The sequence below is a fragment of the Pleurodeles waltl genome, chromosome 7 (assembly GCF_031143425.1).
Source record: "Pleurodeles waltl isolate 20211129_DDA chromosome 7, aPleWal1.hap1.20221129, whole genome shotgun sequence".
In the NCBI taxonomy this organism is placed as follows: Eukaryota; Metazoa; Chordata; class Amphibia; order Caudata; family Salamandridae; genus Pleurodeles; species Pleurodeles waltl.
Genome location: NC_090446.1, coordinates 791,258,839 through 791,279,911, shown reverse-complemented (window position 1 = coordinate 791,279,911; position 21,073 = coordinate 791,258,839). Strand labels below are relative to the sequence as shown.

The 21,073-nt window shown below is 43.7% G+C and overlaps 1 protein-coding gene across 1 annotated transcript in view; it reads left to right on the top strand.

Moving 5' to 3' along the window:
- Positions 1–21,073, top strand: part of FGF18 (fibroblast growth factor 18) — an 862,991-nt gene that overhangs the window by 744,147 nt on the left and 97,771 nt on the right. The gene's annotated exons all lie outside the window — the stretch shown is intronic.

Sequence of the window (21,073 nt, the reverse complement as noted above, 5' to 3'; positions counted from 1 at the left end):
AGATTTACATTTAAAAATGTGTAAAAATAATATTTAATCAACTGCCAGTGGTATAACCTATGCCACTTGCCACACAGATCTAGTAACAAAAGTTACCTTTTCTGTCAAGTATGTGGACATAAGATCAAATCTTTTGAAAAGTCTTAAGATAACTCTCAGTGACTTTACCATTTTTGTGAAATGCAAAATCAGTCTTAAGAACACTCTCAAACTTCGCTTTAGAGTATCTCATTTTAAGCATCATTAGTACATTTGCTTCTATGTATTTAATTGATATAAAGTATTTTTAAAGTTTAATTAGAATTTAAATTTATTTTTACTTATGTCTATTACTAAATTAAAAAAACTAAATTAACTTTATATATATACATATATATATATACATGCACAAGATTATAGTTACAGGTATAGTTATAGATATATAATGTAAATGTTGAAATAGTTTAATAACACTATGCTCTACTCACAAAGTGACATCTATGAAGCTGCTGTAACATTCTACAGGGCCTTGTATTATCTTCCACCCACGGTCTCAGAGACCGACATACAAGTGTTCCTGGAGGACATCTCCCTTCCTAGAGTGACCCCAGTGGAATGGGGAGAAATAGCTGTCCCTCTCACGGCTGGTGATAGCAAGCTGTTACTACTGAACTGGCTTCCAGGAAAACACCAGAGACTAATCACCTCCTGGTGGAATTTTATAAAGCCTTAATGGGCTCCCTGGCACCAAACCTGGCTAAATTGCTCAACTCCATGCTGGAGGCTGGTCACTTCACCCCCAATACTCTCTGGAAGGCCTTACCGGTTTCCCTGCTAAAATCCCGTAAAGATCCGATGAGCCCTGCATCTTACCACCCCACAGGTGTCATCAATCAATCAATCAATCAGGGAATTTGTAAAGCACACTACTCACCTGTGAGGGTCTCAAGGCGCTGGGGGGGGGCTGCTACTGCTCGAACGGCCACGTCTTGAGAAGTCTCCTGAAGGAAAGGAGGTCCTTGGTCTGACGCAGGTGGGTGGGAAAAGAGTTCTACATCTTGGCAATGAGGTGCGAGAAGGATCTGCTGCCGGTGGTTGTTCTGTGGATGTGTGGGACGGTGGCAAGGGCAAGGTCGGCGGAGCGAAGCTTTCGGGTCGGGATGTAGAAGGAGAACCGTCTGTTTAGGAATTCTGGTCCAGTGTTGTGCAGTGCCTTGTGAGCGTGGGTGAGGGGTTTGAAGGTGATTCTCTAGTTGACGGGGAGCCAATGCAGTTCTCTCAGGTGGGCTGTGATGTTGCAGTGGCGGGGGATGTCCAGGATGAGGCGTGCAGAGGCGTCCTGGAGGCGTTGCATCCTTTTCTGGAGTTTGGCTGTGGTTCCTGCATAAAGGGCATTGCCATAGTCCAGTTTGCTGCTTACGAGGGCCTGGGTGACTGTTCTTCTGGTTTCAGTGGGGATTCATTTGTAGATCTTTCGTAGTATGCGAAGGATGTGTAAGCAGGAGGAGGAGGAGATGGCGTTGACTTGCTGGGTCATAGATAGTGAGGAGTCCATGATGAATCCCAGGTTGCGTGCGTGGTCGGTGGGTGTTGGTGCGGCTCCCAGTGTGGCCGGCCACCAGGAGTCATCCCATGCGGAGGGGGTGGAGGCAAAGATGAGGACCTCAGTCTTGTCAGAATTCGGTTTAAGGTGGCTGTTCTTTATCCATTCAGCGATGGCCTTCATTCCTTCATGGAGATTGGTCTTGGCGGTGTCCTTGGTGAGGGAGAGGATCAGCTGGGTGTCATCGGCATATGAGATGATGTTCAGGTTGTGGAATCAAACGATGTTAGCGAGCAGAGCCATGTAGATGCTTAAGAGGGTCGGGCTGAGGGACGAATCCTGGGGTACGCCGCAGATGATTTTGGTGGCTTCAGAGCGGAATGGAGGGAGGCGGACTCTCTGAGTTCTGCTGGTGAGAAAGGAGGTGATCCAGTCCAGGGCTTTGTCACGGATTCCTGCATTGCTGAGGCGTGTGCGTAGGGTGTGGTGGCAGACGGTGTTGAACGCAGCTGAGAGGTCCAGGAGGATGAGGGCCGCGATTTCGCTGTTTGTCCAGTATGGTTCTGATGTCGTCGGTGGCAGTGATGAGGGCAGTTTCGGTGCTGTGTTTGCTGCGGAATCCCAATTGGGAAGGGTCCAGAGTGCTGTTCTCCTCGAGGAAACGGGTCAGTTGTTTGTTGACAATTTTCTCTATGACTTTTGCCAGGAAGGGGAGCAGGGAGATGGGCTGGAAGTTTTTGAGGTCCTTTGGGTCCGCCTTTCTTGAGGAGGACTTTGATCTCATCATGTTTCCAGCTCTCTGGGAACATGGCGCACTCGAAGGAACTGTTGATGATCTTTCGGAGTTGGAGTGCGATTACAGAGATTGCTTTGTTGAGGATGTGGTGAGAGCAGGGGTCGGATGGTGAGCCGGAGTGGATGGTGTTCATGATTTTGATGGTGTTGTTGTCGTTGACGTGGGTCCAGGAGAGCAGGAGGCTGGTGGGTGGTGAGTCTGTGGTGTTGGTGGTTGACAGGGGGTCTGAGTGCTGAAGCTGTCATGGATGTCTGTGATCTTGCGATGGAACAAGGTGGCTAGGGAGTTGGAGAGGTCTTGTGATGGCGGGATGTCAATGGCGTTGGAGCTGGGGTTGGAGAGTTCCTTCACGATGTTGAAGAGCTCCTTGTGGCTGTGTGCATTGTTGATGCGTTCTTTGAAGGCGGTTCTCTTCGTGGTTCAGATGGGTTGGTGGTGTCTGCGGATGGCATTTTTGAAGGCTGTGTGGTTGCCCAGTGCCTGATCTTGACGCCACTTTTTTTTTAGTCTTCAGCATGTTTGCTTAGATTCTTGGAGGTCGGGGGTGAACCAGAAGGCCTTTCTGTCGTTGCGTCTGTTGGAAGGATTTTTTATTGGGGCAAAAGTGGCTGTTGGTTTCAAAATTTTAAGGGCCCTATTACAAGTTTGGCGGTCCGAGGACTGCCAAGCCCACGGTGGCAGTCAGACCGTCTCACTCTTGGCAGTGTGATTGCCAGATTATGACCTTGGCGGTTGGACTGCCAGGAGACCACCACCAGGATCATAGGTCTCGATGGGGTGGGATCGGGCGGAGACGTGGTCAGATCTGGCGGGGGTGAGTTCAGCACCACCATGCTGATAACAACTCCTCTTTCCGCCAGTCTTTTTATGGTGGGGTTGCTGCCATGAAAAAGCTGACAGAAAGCCAGTGCTGGGGGCGACAGCGTCCCCTGAACTGCCGATGCCCATGGCATGGGCACTGCAGGGGCCCTGCTGCCAGCACCATCAGAATGGTTACTGTCTGCACTGCAGACAGTGTGCATTCTGAGAGTGCTGTTGTGCCACGGCATTGGCCTTGACTCCCTTAAAGGAGCTGAAGCCAATGCCGTGGCACTGTTTCAGCCAGTCTGACCAGTAGAAATGTAAGAATATGATGTTCCCACCGGTCAGCCCGGTGGAAACATCATAATATGACTGGTGGGGAAGGCTGCCGGTATGACGGCAGCCTCCTCCACGCTGCTTTGGCGGTTGGATTATTCACACTGCCAAAGTCGCAATGGGACCATAATTAAGATTCTAACCAACTGCATTCAAAGGGTATTTAACCTGCCTGATTCATGTGGATCAAAATGGATTTATCCCCGTTGAACACTTCATTAAACATCAGGCAGCTCTATCGAATCATGGATGCTGTGTAGAAATGGTGGCTGCTCGCCATTGCCTTTGTTCTAGATTTAGATAAAGCATTCTACTCAATATGCTGGGGTTACATATTTATGGTGCTGAATTGCTTTGGCTTCAGGACCCACACCATCAAGCTAATCCATCTGTTGTATGCAGACCCCCAGCATGAGTGTCCCCTCCAGGGGTTTCATTTCAGAACGCATATGGGCTGGTAGAGGTACCAGACATGGATGTCCTCTTTCCTCACTTCTCTTCATAGTGGCGATGGAGCCCCTTGCAGCACACACACATGACTCTATGAGGGGAATGGAGAATTCCCCTGCTAAACAGGATTTACACTATCTCCTTATATGCAGATGATGTGCTTTTCTATCTAAAAACCTAAGTACTGACCACATCGGCATTGCCCACCTCTTAACCCAGTGTGGAGAAATATCAGGTTTGCGAGTGAGCTGCAATAATTCCTGTTTACCCCCACCTCATTCCTAATATGGCTCCGGTTGGTTTGGACTTGTACGAGGGCCCAGTAAGATGGCAGGATAGGTCCATCCGCTACCTGGACATTCAGATTCTTCATGCTGAGCAGGACCTCCTTGCTCCTAACCTTACAGTCGCAGTGACATCGCTCTGGGCTCAGGTTGCTTTTTGAAGGTCTCTCCCAATATCAGTCATGGCCTGAATTAACATTCTGAAAGATGATGATGCTCCACCAGTCTGCTGATAATACACCATCAGAATAATACCCCATCTGAAGTTCTTTTGTGACCTAGATACAGTGCTGGGTAAACTTATCTGGCACAATTGCTGTTACCGGTCATTGGCTCACTGAGGATCCCACCCATGCTCCTACCATTTCTCTCCTGGGCTTACCTAAGGTTCCAGCACCTTTACCAGGCATGGCCTACAGCTGTGGGATCAAGCTAGACTCTCCCCTTTAGGAGGCCTGTTCCAAAATTAACAGCTACTGTTTCTCAAATCCCTTACAGATCCATAGGTTCTTCAAATAGTCCTGCTTTTAAAATATGATCTTCTCAGGCGTCTTCTTCAGGGCACTTGGCAAATCAAGACTTCTGAACCTGCCCCTCACAGCCTCAAAAAGTCCCAAAACATGATTGGAAACGGCAGACGTCTCATCAATTGGCTATCTACTGCACTGATCACACACACACTCAGATCTTGTTATTGCCCTTGAGAAATGCATGGGAGGGATAGTTCAGCAGGGTTCTACACATCACACTAAAAGGTTCCCCACAATGCATGCCTACAACTTATACAGTTCTATCTTTTACTTAGGGCTTATCTGTCATCCCAATGGAGTCACAGAATATTCCCTTGAGGCCTCGGACATGTGTGTCCGATGTGCATCCCAAGCATCAAATCTCAAACATATGTTATGGAATTGCCCCTGCCTGTGGTCATACTGGCTGGAGGTGATGCAGACGATCTTGGCAACCACAGGCTTGCTGAAGTTAGGCTCTTGGGATGCTGGGGCATTGGGCATATATAAAAGGCCAAAGAGGCACAAAACTGCCATTTGCTTCATGGCCCTGGCCTTCGCACTCTCATTTACACTGATATGGAAAAACATGTTGCCTCCTAGCAGCGCAGCTTGGAAGCACACAGTGAGCCAGTGGGCTTGGACTGATGTGGCAGCTCTACACAGGGAAGATGCCAGAGGCATTCACCACAACCCAAAAGCTCTGACATGGGGCTAGTTACAATATTTACTGTCCTAGTTTACAGACTCCCACGAGGATAGCACCTCTTCCTTATGAATTCCCTCTCCAGGTATGCTCCCAACACCTTTCTGGATGGTCCTAACTTTTCAGCCCCATGTGGTTGGTAGCGTGAGGTGAGGACGAGCCTGCTTCCTCACTCTTTTGTCTGCGACCCTAATTGCATCCACCATGCTCCTTTTTTCTCTCCCCATACAGCTGGTCCTTGGTTTGGTATAGGCCTCATCATAGATGACAGTGTTTAATTTTCGGGAGTTTATATGTATTATTCTAACACCAAACCACACCCGTGTTCGGGAGTGCAGATTTACTATTCTGATTCCATCCTAAATGTCATTGCTGAAAGTGTTTGATTTTTTGAGTGCAGATTTACTATTGTAACTCAAACCCTGCTATTAATGGGGAAAGTGTTTCATTTTAATGAGTGCAGGTTTACTATTTTCACTCCAAATAGAAACCTGTGGAGGAAACTGTTTAATTTTAGGGAGGTCAGACCTACTATTTTAATTTCAAACCCACACCCACAAAGGAAAATACTTAATGATGGGATGGGCAGCTGTACTATTGTACCTCTTTATTCTGTATTGCAGATTAATAAAAATCAACACAATTATAAACTACAGTAATAAAAAGACGGCATCCGAGAGTCACTGTAACAATAAATGCTCGAAAGTGCAAGAAAATGTCCTGATTCACATTTGAGCTCTATTCACCATTGCATCCAATAAAAAACAGTTATTAAAATCAATTGAAACAACGCAAACAAGAAACAACTTTAAAGTGCATTATCGAAGGAAGAGTTCGTAGTTGTATACACACTCATAATTTGCTAAAGTGTCCGCTGTGGCTGCACACTAAAGTGCGGGATAAAGCATAGCCAAGTGCATGCTAGGTCACATAGTGACGAATAGCGAGCTCTTTTGCCATGTAAAGACTGGAGTTATATTATTTTAAACTTACTGTTTGCATTATAAGCCACTTTCTAACTTGCAATTGAGCCTATATTGTCATGCATCTATCAGTGATTACTAAAATGCTTTATAAACACGTAATTAGTTGTTAGTCATATGATGTCAATTTAAATTAATAGCCAAAACTAAAATATTACCAAACAATAAAGTGTAAAAATAGTGCAGGAGGCCTAGACTTATATTGTGTTAAGCTCGCTATTAGCTTTAAAAGCCACTTTTTAGCTTGCAATTAGACCTGTGTTGTCATCCATCAATCATTACTCGCTGAAATACCCTATAAAATGTCAAATTAAAATTTGAAAGTTTGCAATAATAATGGCTGAAGCCAAGTACTGAAGCGCAAAAATAGTGCTGGGGAAAGTTTTTGTGCTCGATCCACAATCGGGTTACTATACAAGGCCCCGCACAGAGCAGCTTTTTGGACTCGCAAAAGCAGGGCCAATATTGTAAAAGGTGTCACATGGAACCGAAAGTTAAGCTTGGTGGGCCCGGGTTGATTGTGTTCCAAGCAGCTTTCTTACTTGCACTGAGAATTGTGTTGCCCGGCAAGCAAGCTGGATATTATGCCCATTTAAAAGTGCCAACACTGTAGGGTGGCAATAATTAATCTGAAGCGGCCTCATTGCAGGACATATCAGTTGGTGTCTCAAACAGGTGACCGTGGGGCAGATGCACAAAAACTGGAGTACGCTTTCTTCTAGTGAAGTGCAAAGGCGGAAATAGGGGTCTGACCAGGTTTGCTTTCAGGTTGGAACTTGGTCCTTTAATGGAAACTCGCCCATATAAAATAGAAGAAGGGAATGTTGAATGTGCGCTGAAATAAGGTTAACAAGATACAGTTGTGGACTCCAGTAAGTACAGGACTGGAGAACTGTCTGTCCATGCCTTTTTCCAGCCAACTCAGTTTTGTCTGATTTCCAAGAGTGCAAATTAGAAGCCTTATTAAAGATTTTTTTAAAATATTGTAAAAGTTAAATTGGCCAATGCTTGTTGTATAACAGCTGCCCATTCATTTTTTTTGCTTGAGCAGGGACTCCATTTCGGCCAGTGAATCTGTTGATGCCAATCTAAGCTTCCTGCACATTTTTTAGATTGCTCTCAGCCTGACCACGGCTTGATCAAAGAGGCCGAACTCCAATCTGCTCGTGAGATGTGTTGGGGAAGGCAAAAATGCGTATGAACAAAACCGATTTAAGATGAATGCATCAGGCCCTTTCAATAATTCAGATCCGTAGGTGAGAGAGGGAAGAAAATTGGCACTGATAACCTGGAGTAGAGAGTCCTGAGATGTACTTCCAAGCTTTTTTGGAATAAGCTAAATTCAAATCTTAATTTCTGGGCCAACGCTCCCCTATGGAGTAAGTGTTCCTTATATGATAATCTTACATCCAGAATAACTCCCAGATATTTATAGGATTTAACCATCTGCAAAGGATTTCCAGCCACTTTCCATCTACATTTGTTATGGGGAACATGTGAATTAACTGAAAAGCAGATTACTTTTGTTTTATTATAATTGAGTTCCAGGCCCAGACTTTCAATGCATTCGGCCAGCTTAGAGAATAAACGCTAGAAGCCGAACAGCGTCTGGTTAAAATAGCACGTCATCCACATATTGTAGATACCTCACTGGTTCTCCTGCTAACATGGGTGGGTCACTTCCAACTTCCAACAAGCATGTGACTAAGTCTGCTGTATAGATGTTAAATAAGATTGACACACAAACACACCAATGCTTAAGGCTGATGTGTGTTACGATCTTCCCGGTGGTTCTATCACCCTTGCCAATTTTAACCTGTACCCAAGCATCTGAGTACAGATTAATCACGACCTCATATAACGTAGGTGATACTCCCCGACTGGCCAACTTTGCCCATTGCAGATGTCTCTGGACCCTGTTGAATGTAGCTTTCAGGTCAATGAAGCAGGCATAAAGATTAGCACGTTTGTTTCTGTCTTTTTCGGCGAGAAGAGTTAATGCTAGAAGATTGATCATTGTTTTCATTACCACCCTGAAGTCTGTCTGCATTTTTGGAATGATCTTTTCAGCTGCAGCCTAGGCTTCCAGGTCCATTAACAAATTGGAAGCAAAGATCTTAGGCTCAACATCAATAAGGGCAATTAGTCTATAATTCACCGGGTCAGACCGTGTGCCATATTTGAAAATAGGTTTCAGGATGCTGCCTCTCCAGGATGTTGTGATGGAGTTGGTGGAAAATGACTGGTTGAACAGGGGAGTAAAGTAACTCGCCCAAAATTGTTGGTCATGTTTGAACATGGCATTGGGAAGGCTGTTCAGGCTGGGAGCCCCGTTTGATCTAAATTTCTTAAGGGTCAACAGTACTTGTGATTCTTTCAGCCATACGCCTTGTGTAGGGGGCGACAATGGAGCTGCTGCAGAAGAGCTACCGACATTTATGGAGGCTGTCAATGTCATATTTACTGCTGAATGCCCCAAGTGCATAGGGGTGATGTGGTTTATTCAGTCTGCTTTGCAAATACCTGCATTGTGGTTATGGAATCTACCATTTGCAAGTGAATTGATGTCAGCCCAAAAAGACATACTATTTTTTATTCTAGTTGACTGGAGAAGGTTTAATCATACGCTTGCCAACTATGTTTGTTTTGCTGACCAGGTGGCTTTCCTATAAATTAACCTTGGGTTTGAAATTTGCTTCCTTGTGGCTTGGCTGTGTGTCACCTCTGTTTTCCAGAACTTTCTGATCTCTCTGGTTAGTTCTTTTGTTTTCAGAGAAAGCAATGTTGAAAACCAGACTGCCCCTTTCCTTTGTTTATGGTGGCGTTGGATGGAGACTGAAACAAAGATGACTCTTATATGGAGCTCTGTTGGGAAATTAAGGTTGAGATGAAATGCATAATAGACTCCGCCCCATTTCCTTTCCAAACGAGGTGCCTCAGATTACAGGCACTTGATATCATGAACAAATCATTTGCTTGAGGAGCTCTGGGTGGACACAGCAGTTGCTCCACGTACTGGGGAAAATTATCACTCTCCACTCTGGCTGTTACACTATAATGAGTGACCATAGGAAACAGCTCTGCATCAACAAATGTAGAGTCCAAGGTTGAGCTAGATCTGTTAGATATCCTGGTGAAGGCTGCCAGTTGACCTTGCATGATGCGCCCATTGAGCAAGTAAAGACCTATCTTTGCTAGGTCCATGCCACATACTTTTCCATATTTGTCAGCTCTAGTGAAGGTTGTGAAAACTGGCGGGATTTTTTGAGTGCGGCTCATTAAAGAATTTCTGCTTAATTGGATGTCAGTTTGCAATGAGTGCATATTGAAGTCCCCTGACAGCACTAAGTGAGCTTGGGGAAAAGTATACTGTAGAGATTTGAGGATTGCTGTTAAAGCTTCTGACTTCCCCACTTCGCTCTTCTTGTTCAGGGTAATAAATATATTATTAATTAAAAGACCACAGTCACTGTCTACAGTTGGTAATGGTGATACTGAGAGATTGACACATTGTGCCCATGTGGATTCGTTCTTGGTGCCACTGAAGATAAGATCCGATATAAGTGGAAAGTCCGCCAGAGGCTCTGCCTGCCTTTGAAGTTTTTGTTGCCTCTAAGTGATATTCCTTAAAGCCAGTAATTGGAGTCAGCCTTTCTGACCAGGTTACCTGCAAAAGCAGTATATCAAAGTTTTGAAGGTAGGAGATGAAACCCTTCTCACCCACTTTACTACTAGGGCCATTCACTTTCCAGGAACTCAGAGTTAAAGGGCGCAGACCTTTGCTACCTCCCCTTCAAATTTGCATTTGTACTGCCCTCCCCGCCACAGAACCCAATTCTGTATAGAGGGAAACTTGCCTCATATAATTTGGAGCTCCTGGAACAGTGACTTGTTGGATGTTTAGATTCTGCAGCAGGTAGCACACTGGCTCTGTAGGGCCAATTGCCCCCCATTACACCACAATGTTAGATGTACCACCCTTAATTGTTTCACTCTGCTGTCGGAAAAGATAACTGTGTTAAGGTTCTGCAGGTGGCCCTAATTCAACCTCTCATTATGTTGCTATACTTCTGTGGCAATTCCTGCATTGGGCCACGTGACCACCGTTATTTCACTACTAACGGGAGATGGGTTTGGTTTAAACTGTACACGTTTGATGTGCTCTGAGTGCAAGGATTTGAGGTTCTCTAGGAACCGGACACATTTTAGAATGGCAGCCCTGTTTAAAATGCCATGCAATCATCTGGTCCTGTAATGTGGGATCATTTCAGGCATCACTGAGTCTTTTTTTAAGATCACTTTGGATGGAGAATAGACAGGGTGAGAAACCCAGGTGCTTCTTCTGCACATTTCCGGAATTCTCTTAGTCCTGTATTATGCACTAGCTGCTGATTTTGTTCAGCTGAGGCCATCCTGACTTGTTGATTTGATGAAACTCCTGAAATTGGTGAAATCAAGTGGGGCGGAGTTACTGGCCTTGGTAAAGATAACCAATTGGAGTGGATGGGATTCTTTTGTTTTTGCATCCATGGCTTGGGCTGCTGGCCTAGCTCCTCTTCTCTACGACCTGTTGTTGAAGTATTAATGGAAAGAGCTAGCAATTTAGCGTGTGGAGGAAAGACTTGGCTTGAGGAATCCTGGGTGGTAATTGCAGGGATTATTTCATTCTGTTGACCCCTAGAGATAATTCTGGAACCTTGATCAGAACTGTGCAGTCTCTTGGCTTTGAGCTGGCGTGGAGTGGGCTTTATCAGGTGTACTGGCAGAAGGAAATTAGCATTTGTTTTGATAAATGGAAGGAAGTGCCCTTATTTCTTTGCTGGAATGACCAGGGTCTGTTGGTTTGAAGTGGTTGGCGGATTATACTTTTTTTGCAATAATGGATAAATGAGGAGTGACTCCTGCAGGGGTTTCACTCTTTTTGGGGTTGGTGGTGGACTCTCTGATCCAGATTCAAAAGAGAGATGCTGAGAAGTACTTTGTGGTGGATCTTCTAGTCTTCTGCTTGTTGTTCTTCACTTTCCTTAGACGTTTACACTCTCTTTTTCTCAAGAGGGTTTTTTAAATTTAAGACAATCCACCCTGCATCTGGTTGTGGTGGAACAATGATGGCCTAAGTCCTCCATTTACCTGTTCCTCGAATGTTTCTTCAACTTCCTGCGCCTTAGTACTTGGCTCAACTTCCTTTTCAGTGTGCAGATGGTCCTGCTGTCTGAGGTTGAGTGAGGATGCCTGCTGGAATGCATCCTGACAGGTCATTGACTTAGTGCTTGCCCGAGCCAGTGCTTGGTTCATCCCCCGATGTAGAAGAGAGTCAGACTCATTAAAAGTTTATTATAGGAACTCTGCTAGCCGCTGGTGAAGAATTAGATGTTTTAACTTCTGCCAAAAGATCCGCAAGGATGTTTGGCATAATTTTTAGATCCAGGATTTAGGTCCAGGAAGGAAGAGCATAGCCATTATTGATAGGTAGTATCAGGCAGTATCAGGCTCTTTTTGCACCTGGCTGATCAAAGAGTTTAGGTCTTGGAGTTTTTGATCAGTGCTGCCAACGTAGGTAACTAAAGAGTTCAATAACTCTACTTGGATTTCAGGCTTTTCTGATTGTTGTGATAGAGACAATGAAATTGCCTCCATTATGTTCAGGAGTGGAGCCCACAGGGAAGCTGGTACAAATGCATTGTAGCCCACAGTATTGTTGGAGGCGTGAATATGCACCTCTCTCCTGGTCACCCTGTCAGAAAGAGAGCTGATGTTAGCCTCAAGTCATCCCGTGTTACTAAGTTTGACCTGCGGGCTGTTGCAAGACTTGGCCTGCAGCTGGTTTTGGCTTGCATTATACTGTTGGTCTGCTGAAGCTTAATTGGAGAAAGCAAGATGTTATAATAATTTTTGGTTCCAGAGTTGGCTGTGGTATTAAGCTGCTCCCTTGAGCCATTGTGGATGACTTCAAAAGGGCTCAATAGGAGCTCCTGCCATGATATTGAGGCTTCCAAAGGATTATCTGGTAAAAAGTTGTCCTGACTGAAGTCAGGTACCAAAAAGGGAGACTTCTTGGGTGTGGGTATTAATCCAGGTATAACTTTATAAATGATGGAGCAAGGTTGCGCCTCCCTCGGTGGTTGCTCATTTTCACTTACGTGTACTTGGGCTTCGACTAAAAGTCAATTGTGGATAAGTGGCTGGCTGGGCTCCTCCTCAATCATCTGTGATGATTGAATGATGATCAGAATCTGCTAGACATGCTACCTTGCTCTAACGCCACTGGAGTCACTGTCGATTTTAGGAAGTCTGTAATTTTTGCCTTCCTGGGGCCATTTGTGGTTATGATTGATGTAGCAAGGGAAGACTCACTGATTCCCAAGAGATCTATTAGTTTGCCTTATCCGTAGCCCCATGTTTCTTGATGGATTAGATTGTGCCATGCACCTTGTCAAATCTCATTAGTGCGGCAATGATTGAAGGCAAAGGGCAACAAATGAGTGTTAACAGAGTAATGCTACCGGCGGTGCATGATGGAATAGTTGTCCCGTGGGCACCTGTCGGTGTCAAGGATTTGTTTATTAAAACCTAATAATTGGTGTCCACTAATCGGCGCCGCCACACCCTGCCCTGTTGGGGTTATTGCCAGAGAGAGGGTGCACGATCACGCACACATTGCGAGCGAAGTGAAAGGACCAGATATAAAGACAAGATCAAAAAATCATGGGCCCCGTCGTCGAGCCCTGTAAGCGATGTCAATATCTTAGATGCTGGCATCGTGGTGGAAAGTGCCCCAGCACAGCGCTTCCTACTGGTGTTCAATGACTAAGCGCACTGGTGGCCCAGATGTTTATTATATTATATTAGTCCATCTGATGGCGGGAGGCCCAGCCAGACCAAGCCATAGACCATGGTCCCCAGGGCACCAAACATATAAGCAGCGGTCAGCTATTACTCAGCAATGGGCTCCATGCTCCCAGGTCAACTGGGGTCAAACGTGGGGAGGAATAGCAGCAAGAATGACCCTGCTAGTGGTGCAAGGCGCACCCACTTAATGCCAGCCACCTCCTCGCCACTCAGCGGGACCCGGGACTCTACACCTTGGAGATGTCTCACTGTGCTTCCGCAGCTCCTTGCTCCTCTTGCTTCTGGGAGGGCCAGGCAGGCTATGAGCTGTTGGGCTGGTAGCAGCAACGGCTATTATAATTGCTGTGGCAACAGCAGGGGGCAGGCCTCTAATGGGACCCAGTGGTGACTGGCAGCAGGTGGTGTGGCGGCAGGTGACATGCATGGGGTCTAAAGGTCTACTGCTCAAAGCACGCCTCGCCTGCCTTGCTTGCTTGCACAGCCTCACACAGCCTTACACAGCTTCCCCTGGTCCACGGCCATGCAGCCAGTGGCCTGCCTCGTCTTGTGTCACCTTTCCTCACCGCGCCTGTTCTGCTTCTCGCTCCTCCCCTTGTCTGTTTACCATGCCGGCATACTATTGTCCAAACATACACCTGTAGAGAACAGTGCTCAATTTAGAGGAGTTTTGATTCATTGTTAAAATACATGTAACAATATTATCACTAATTTTAATTCATATTGAATGCATGTCTCAATTTAAATTTTTTATTTCAATTAATATAGTCCTATTTATTATATAACTTTCAAAATAGTTATATCGTTCTATTTTTTCTTGAATTTTGAAAAACATTCATATCGTTTGATTAAATAGACAACAATTTTGATTTTATATAAACAATTTTATGTATTATTAGTATAATAACTTCAAACATGTCAACACCTTTGAAATAAAGTCCACCTATTTACAGATTAAAATATCAAAACAATTACTTTTGAATTAGTTAATAAATACTAATTACATTATTTTAATTATTTATATGTGTGTGTGTGTATATATATATATATATATATATATATATATATATATACATATATATAAAGAGTCCCACCATAATCTGCTCAAGAAGTCTCCGACCACTAGAATTTTGATGAGCAAGCATATCAATATTCTTTCTAAATGATTTAATATATTATTAAATTAACTTAATGTGATAATGCTTATAAATAAATCATGTTTTATCCGAAATTTCCCCCAACCTGGTCCCCACCAAACCCAACACCTTGTTAAATATCAATATATTTAATTAATTTAATAATGTAATACATAAATATTAGAAATAATATACATTAATTCTGAAACAATAAATAACATATACATATTAATAATGTATTTCGCACTGTATTCCCCAAATAACCCCCCAACCTGTCACAAATCAATTAGATATGAAAAACAAACACATAGTTTATCCTAATACACCAATTATTATTTAAGAATTAATTAAACAAACGTGCTATACATTTATATTATAAAAACTTTCCTAAAACGAAGCAACCCTTCTAAATAGATAACACATCAAGCAAAACAACATAACAAAATTATAAAAATATTTAAAATAACTCAAAACCAATTACAAAGAGTACAGTTACATAGACCACTAAAATAAAAAACGATGAAGAGTACACTTAGAAATGAAACGTAATATTGTACAATAAAAACAGCATAATATGTTACAATACTCAAGTAAATAATAATAAAAAAATCATTATTTTGCATTTTTGCAATATGTTTGCAAACCTAACAAAAGTATGTCGTTTCCTTCGATGTTACGTCCCACGAAGTTCTGCATACCACAGTGATTTAGAAATGGTACCACTGTCCAACGATATTCTTGCATCAATGCTATGGCGGAACGCCATAATACATGCTTTATAATGAGCTTCCCAAACATTTTAGAAGACAGCAGACCAAAAAAGATAGTTAAGTGCTAATTCATCTACGATTCTTTCAATTGCAGCCAGCCCTCTATGTAAGTGCACTAAAGCTTAAGAACTAGCCTTCCGAAACGGAATATATTTGAAGGAAATTAACCTCGGTGAGAAGCTATGTCCTACATGGCCCTGTGAAGGTGAAAAGACTGCAGCATAATATAAACTCCATTCTAGCAGAGAATATCCCAGGAGAAGACGATGAAGAACAAACTCCTATGATGCCTAAAACCTCTGGATTCCTGTAGTGACACGGCTGGACGTGGAAGCCAGTGCCTCCTGCTGCAGTGTTAAGGACAATGAAGAAATAAACTTCCGTCCAGGCAATCGTAACATGACGTGGTTTACATTTTCTTACTATTACATGCTCAAGAAAATTTGTTACGACCTCTACCAAACACATTGAGCAGTCGTCCATATAATTGAATCTTTAATTGGTGAAACCCTACACACCTTCTTTACTCAAATGTTAAAATAAACAAAACAGGAAACAGCCATGGCTGTTAAGCATTGTTGTCTGCGTAAAATGCTATTCCTCCATGCATCCAAATTAACTTAAGCGGCCCTTTTCGAAAGTGCAAAGGTGCCCTGACAGAACTTCATGTTCCTACGTTCTCTCATCTGTCACAGGAATGACTGATGACACCATTTTAAGTGTAAGTGGACTTAAACTTTATAATAACGATAGATGGAAAGGACAGAACAAGGAGAGGATAAAAAATGTCAGCTATTTACAGTAGAGGTGAAGTGATGGATAAACAAGAACATTAGCCTGAATTGTATGACCTTAAGGTAAGAAGGTGGGCATTTTAGGAAACTTTTATTAAAAAAGGAGCCAGTTCATCAAAATCTCAATGCTGAGTGGCATCTCCCCATTTTCTCTAATCCTCAAAATGGTCAAGGTCTCGATCGCCAAGCATCATCTCAAATTAAATATGATTAAAACTGAGTTACTTCTGATCCCATTTCCATGCAGGACTATTCCAAATCAGTCCTGGTGGGGTTTTCAATATATTCTTGTCTGTCCTTGAGGGATTAAGGCCCAGATTCATACTTTTTTTGCGCCGCATTTGCGTTATTTTTTTACGCAAAAGCGGTGCAAACTTACACCATATAATTGTATTTTGTAAGTTTGCATCGCTTTTGCGTCAAACAATGGCGCAAATGCGGCTCAAAAAAAGTATTAATCTGGTCCTAAATCCCTTATCCGACAATACAATTCTAAAACTGAAGGTTGAACGAAGAAACTCTCTTCTTGCTTAGATGTCAATGGCACACTTTATGCTCCTGAAAATAGAGCTACATGCTGCAGTTAGGCTACTGTCCCGTATGCAGTGCTCTTGACTTTATTCTACAATGGCCTCCTACTGAAACCAGGTACTTATCCAAACTGTCCTGTGCACAAAGCCCTACGTGCTGGTTCCCAGAATTCATTTCTCACAGAAATTAACAATCTCTTGAGACATTTAATTGGCCTTCGGAGCTCCTCTCTGTAGTCACGGATCTCCTCAGAAACATGCAATATTCCTTGCAAGGAGAACTATAGCCCATATACAACTGATAAACAAAAGGCGCATAATGCTTGTTTATTAGCAACACACAACTGTTTTTGATGGATTTGATCTTTGTTGTGGCTACTCTAGCTGCCAAGAGGCTGCTCACCCTTGAATTTCCAGGGGCCAGTCTAGGTCCGGAATATTCTCACATAGCTCTCTAGTGCCAATAAGGGTATTTGGCTCCATCTCGATGCTGTAAGTGTAGTTCTGGGGACAACACTGAAGCTATCTAGTGTACACTCCAGCACCCTAATGTCAGTTTAATTACTTCTACACCTTTCTGACGTGCGGTCTGGAGCTTCTGTTCTCTACTATGTAGTGAAGTGATGTTTTCTCTCCAAAAAAACATTGATGCAGTACTAGGGACATGCCTCAACAAAACAAGTCAGTGGTTATGCACGGCAATAGGTGTGATGGATAAATGTCCATCTCAGGTCCAAGTGAGGACTATTTCAGTGTTACAGTTCAAGGCACAACTGTGCCTCCAAATGAACCCGAAGGCAATCAAGGAGTATGAGGCCAAACTCTTCATGGCCCATGCCATGCATGACAGTCATGGATCCTCTGACAGATTCTTCAGACACCATCTGATTTCGGGCCTATGCTAGGACCCTCAACAGAGCTGATTGTGATGCCGCTCCCGACGCCGATCCCTACTCTGGATCCTGCCCAATGCCACCAGTTCCCCCCTCCTCTCCCACCTCTACCACCACCTTAGGACCCCTTCCTGCCACCAGTTAAATGGCTGAAGTTCAGAAAAGAGGCTCAGCACCTCCTTGAGACAGAACAATATGGAGAGAAAGGGTCTAAAAGCAGTATTAGGACACAATCCATAAGCGTTTAAGCTCAAATTAGACCTACATTCCCCAGGTGGCCCCGGGAATGTTGATGTTTATAATCCCCCTCCCCTTCTCTGATGCAGCAGATCTGTTGGACATGCATAATACCAGTGGGTTGGACACATCATCTGATATTAACAATGGCCCAGTTTTGGTGGAGGTGGCATCCCTCCATGCAATGTCTAAGAAAGCGGCTAAAGTACTGAAGATTCCACCCTTCAGATCAACACTGGCCTTATATCTTGACAGCTGTATTACAGGCTGCTGCAACTACTGTGGAGCCCTTCCTCCCCTTTAATGTGGTGCTGGTGGAGGTTGTGAAAGAGCTCTGGTCTAAGCCTACCTTATGTCCAGTGGTGAATCGCAGTGTAGCACAATGCTACAGAACAGCTCCTGGGGGCCCTGCTTTTTATCACTTCATCCCCCTTATAGAGTTTAGTAGTTCAAGTATCCTCCACCACAAAATTAAACCCAGGACGGGGAGCCTTCTTTAACCTCCCAATGCGCAGCAAGTCTAAAAAGCACAAGGGAGTTAGGAAAAATGTATTTTTATGCAAGCAGCCTAGCTCCAACTGCAGCCCTCTCACATTGATTCCCAGCATTCCCTTCCATCTGAAGATGATCGTCGTATCCTGCAGCAGGAATTAGTCGTGCTGCTGCAGAAAAGAGCAATGTCATTGATGCCAGAGCAGGATATTAGGTAGGGATGCTATTTGTGGTATTCCTGGTTAATCAAAATGACAGCGGTCTTCATCAGACCCAAGACCTCAGACTCCGAAACTGGTACCTATGCAACAATAGGATGTTATTCATGCTTCAGGTTTTTCTGGCAATGAGTGACGAAGTGTGGAAATTATCCCTTGACCTGCCAGACACATACTTTCACGTACCGATCCTGCGATTGCACAGGAAATACCTGTGGTGTGGTTCATTCTCAAGCTGGGCACACCAACAAGGTTTGTGGCTGTAGCCAACCATCTGGTGGGTTCACTGAACATCAGAGCTGACAGCCTCAGTTGGTGTTATATTATCATGAGTGGCATCTCCACCTGGAAGTGATTCAAGATGTCTTTACCCTGAGGGGCATGCATCTTGTGGTCTATTATGCCCCTAACATCAGTGCATATTGCTAATAAACTATGCCCCTCAGTTTCCATCACAGGGAGCCTTAGGGGATGCATTTCAGTTGAAGTGGAGGTTTTACCTTTTACAGCTTTCCTCCCGTACCCTTTATTCCTTTGGTTCAGACAAAGATTTGCCAGGGCCATGTGCAAGCCTCCCTAATCTTCCAGGACTAGCTGGTTTGAGTGGACACTCTCTCCCAATCAGGGGGCAAGGTCATGCACTTCAGTCTCCAAGGATTACACCTACGTGCTTGGAGTTTGATCGGGGCTACCTGAGTTAATTTCAGCTCCTATTGAGGTGGTTGACGTAATTCTTTCCACTTGTTGCTCCTCAACTAAGTCAGTCTATTCTGGAAGATTCTGCAGGTTTGCGGCATGGTGTTCAGACAGTCAGGTTTATCCTTTGAAGGTGCCCTTGACCAACTTACTCAGGGCCGCATTGTCAGTTGCCTAGCAGGTTTGTGCAGCTGGTGCAGTCAAAAGACAGCTTTGTCAGCCTTTTTATGTCTCCCAGACCAGCTGTTCACGATGGGTGCTCTGTTTTAGCCCCTGCATAGTTGTCAATTAAAATTACTTACCTTAAAGAGTGTTTTTGGTTGCTCTGCCCCCAACTCATCCCGACGGCAAGCTTCACTCCCTAACTGTCCAGCTGCCCCTCACTTGCTTTTTCCCCGTTGTGCTGTGATTTGAATGTGCCTTAAACTAAGGAGACTTTTATTCCTAAGGTGGGTCTCCTTTCCAACTGGGAAAATCTGTCACCCTATCTACCTTCTATACACTGCCTGATCCAACCAAGAAGGAGGAACAGTTGCATTAGCTGGAATCCAACAAAAAGACAGTTCAAAAGAGAACACTTTCTCACTGGATAGTGCTGTGCATTAATATCTCCTACAATCTGGTGAAGAAAGAACCAACTGAGTGTTCCAAAACCATTCCACCGGGAAATCCACTAGGGCCGTGGGTAGAGGTGTGCCAGCAGTGGACATATTGTAAAGCAGTGACATGGGCTTCCACTAGACAGCCAAGCACTATTGTTTGGAGTCTGAGGAGAGGAAGGATAGACATTTCCTCTTTTAAATTTCCTTAAGGCCCACCTCCTAAGGGTAGTAGCTCTAGGGAATATATTCAAAGGCGAAGAATCTGCATGTAGAAGTATTCATTAGGATAAAAAGTTAATTACCTTCTGTAAAGATAATTCTGGTGGTCACTCTAACTACAGATTCTTTTTCAATCCCTCCCTCCTCTCCATTCTGAATGAAATTCAAATAAATTTTAATGAGATGTCAACTTAGTTTGTTGCACTGCACTCGCTCATTATATACATTATTCTCATCCGCGACGTGCGAGACACAAGTTAAAAACAGATGAGAACTGACCTTGGGGTGCCAGGGTCGGAGCTAGTGACGTCACCACGACTCCACTTCTGATGTTAAGATGGAGCCTGTGACCCCTATGGCACCAAAGAGCTATGTTAGAAATTTCCAGATCAGGTATAGTCAGAGGTGAGGAATCTGCAGGCATAAAGACTATCCACCAGAAAGATCATTATGAAACGAAATAGATTCATAAGAGTGCAACAAATACCACAAGGTGTCAAGGTGGTAAGTAACATTTTCATTACTGAAATTGAAACAGGCTATAGATGAATAGAAACTAGAAAGACATCACAAAGCACTGCCTGCATTTTCAGTCTAAGGTACTGAGGAGTATTTGGAGCTGGCTTCCTTTAAGAGGAGCTTACTAGAATACTGTTTTGCAAGTTTGAAGGAGCTAGAACAACATGTACACATTCTACACTTGAGATAACATTTTAACTCAGAAACATTTGACTTCGAGTTTCAAGCTGGGACCACCAGATGGCATATGCAGGCCTATTATCACTTAATATTTTTCATGTCCAAATAACATGCCAACTAATTTGATACATACAAATAAAATAGATGAAGTTTCATATGTTGGTATATTAAGCCAAAATAAATGACCTATTGATGTGCTTTCCTTTTTTATACTTTTTCTGCCAAATCCCTCTTTGGCCACATCAATGGGACTATGAAGTGGATAGTCTCAAACTTTAAAGACTAATAGAGGCGAGTTACAATTTGCTGAAATATATTGCCGTTTCTGATATGACCCAATGAGTGCTTTCCCAAACAGATGGGGAAGAGGCAGCTTACAAATTTTATGATGTGGTATTTTGCCTAAATTGTAGTACATTTGAACAACTGGTTCTATTAAATGAAAATAAAGTGTCACGCTGTTTCAGGAATGTGGAGAACAGCTGCACAATATAAACCCAATATTCTGAGAGAAAATTACAAATAAATGTGGTAAATTATATTGGCAAAACGTG